The sequence below is a fragment of the Petromyzon marinus genome, unplaced genomic scaffold (genome assembly GCF_048934315.1).
Source record: "Petromyzon marinus isolate PM22_M1 ecotype Great Lakes invasive population unplaced genomic scaffold, UKy_Petmar_22M1.pri1.0 PM_G_Scaffold_28, whole genome shotgun sequence".
In the NCBI taxonomy this organism is placed as follows: domain Eukaryota; kingdom Metazoa; phylum Chordata; class Hyperoartia; order Petromyzontiformes; family Petromyzontidae; genus Petromyzon; species Petromyzon marinus.
Genome location: NW_027422850.1, coordinates 2,442,501 through 2,445,000, shown reverse-complemented (window position 1 = coordinate 2,445,000; position 2,500 = coordinate 2,442,501).

The following is a 2,500-nucleotide window of genomic DNA, read 5'->3' as shown; positions in this document are numbered from 1 at the left end:
TTGTAGTTGGTGATGTGCCTGAGCCCTTTGGCAGACAGAAGCAGCGTCGTTAGTAGAGAACTGGTGTTTTAGTGTCTCTGAGTACAGTCGTTTAGCCTCTCTCACCGCTTTGCTAAACCTGTTCTTCGACTCCTTGAATCTGTCTCTATCCCCACTCCTAAACGCTTCCTCCTTCTCCAACCTCAACCTTTTGAGCTTTGCTGAGAACCAGGGCTTGTTGTTGTTAAAGTTCACCCTGGTACGTGTTGGGATACAGCAGTCCTCACAGAAGCTGATGTACACAGCCTCTGTGAGTTCATCCAGACTATTGGTAGCAGTCGTGAACATATCCCAGTCAGTACAGTCTAAGCACGCCCGCAAATCTTCCACAGCCTCACTGGTCCACTGTTTAGATGTCCTCACAGCAGGTTTACAGAGTTTTAGTTGCTGCCTGTATGCACGAATCAGGTGGACCAAGGGAGTTCTGTGCGAGCCGAACAGCCCCGTGACCCACAAGAGAAACATCCCCGCCAAATTCGAGCGTTTGACGGGGTCTATCCGTGAAAAAATATTCACGTTTTTGAGTGCACATGCATTTCTGCTGCAAATGCCTCTGGAAGTTTCATGCCGTTCGTATGCCAATTGTGGCAACACGAAAATGACCCGTTTTCCCATTCCGAGGGATTTCTGTGCGACCCTAACAGCCCCGTGAGCCACAAGAGACACATCCCCGCCAATTTCTAGCGTTTCACGGGGTCTATCCGTGAAAAATATAGACGTTTTTGAGTGCACATGCATTTCTGCTGCAGATGCCTCTGGAAGTTTCATGCCGTTCGTACGCAATGTGGCAACACGAAAATGACCCCTTTTCCCATTCCGAGGGATTTCTGTGCGACCCTAACTAACAGCGCCCGTGAGCCACAAGAGAGACATCCCCGCCAATTTATAGCGTTTCACGGGGTCTATCCGTGAAAAATATAGACGTTTTTGAGTGCACATGCATTCCTGCTGCAAATGCCTCTGGAAGTTTCATGCCGTTCCTATGCAATGTGGCCACACAAAAATGACCCGTTTTCCCATTCCGAGGCATTTCTGTGCGACCCTAACAGCCCCGTGAGCCACAAGAGAGACATCCCCGCCAACTTCTAGCGTTTGACGGGGTCTATGCGTGAAAAATATTAAAATTTTTGAGTGCACGTGCCTTTCTGCTGCAAATGCCTCTGGAAGTTTCATGGCGTTCCTATGCAATGTGGCAACACGAAAATGACCCCTTTTCCCATTCCGAGGGAGTTCTGTGCCACCCTAACAGCCCCGTGAGCCACAAGAGACACATCCCCGCCAATTTCTAGCGTTTCACGGGGTCTATCCGTGAAACATATAGAAGTTTTTGAGTGCACATGCATTCCTGCTGCAAATGCCTCTGGAAGTTTCATGCGGTTCGTACGCAATGTGGCAACACGAAAATGACCCGTTTTCCCATTCCCAGGGATTTCTGTGCGACCCGAACAGCCCCGTGAGCCACAAGAGACACATCCCCGCCAATTTCTAGCGTTTCACGGGGTCTATCCGTGAAAAATATCAATTTTTTTTTGACTGCACATGCATTTCTGCTGCAAATGCCTCTGGAAGTTGCATGCGGTTCGCATGCAATGTGGCGACACGAAAATGACCCGTTTTCCCATTCCGAGGGATTTCTGTGCCACCCTAACAGCCCCGTGAGCCACAAGAGAGACATCCCCGCCAATTTCTAGCGTATCACGGGGTCTATCCGTGAGAAATATTCACTTTTTTGAGTGCACATGCATTCCTGCTGCAAATGCCTCTGGAAGTTTCATGCGGTTCGTATGCAATGTGGCGACACGAAAATGACCCGTTTTCCCATTCCGAGGGATTTCTGTGCCACCCTAACAGCCCCGTGAGCCACAAGAGAGACATCCCCGCCCACTTCTAGCGTTTCACGGGGTCTCTCCGTGAAAAATATCACATTTTTTGAGTGCACATGCATTCCTGCTGCAAATGCCTCTGGAAGTTTCATGCGGTTCGCATGCAATGTGGCGACACGAAAATGACCCGTTTTTTCCCATTCCGAGGGATTTCTGTGCCACCCTAACAGCCCCGTGAGCCACAAGAGACACATCCCCGCCAATTTCTAGCGTTTCACGGGGTCTATCCGTGAAAAATATTCAATTTTTTGACTGCACATGCATTTCTGCTGCAAATGCCTCTGGAAGTTTCATGCGGTTCGCCTGCAATGTGGCGACACGAAAATGACCCGTTTTCCCATTCCGAGGGATTTCTGTGCCACCCTAACAGCCCCGTGAGCCACAAGAGAGACATCGCCGCCAATTTCTAGCGTTTCACGGGGTCTATCCGTGAAAAATATTCACTTTTTTGACTGCACATGCATTCCTGCTGCAAATGCCTCTGGAAGTTTCATGCCGTTCGCATGCAATGTGGCAACACGAAAATGACCCGTTTTCCCATTCCGAGGGATTTCTGTGCCACCCTAACAGCCCCGTGA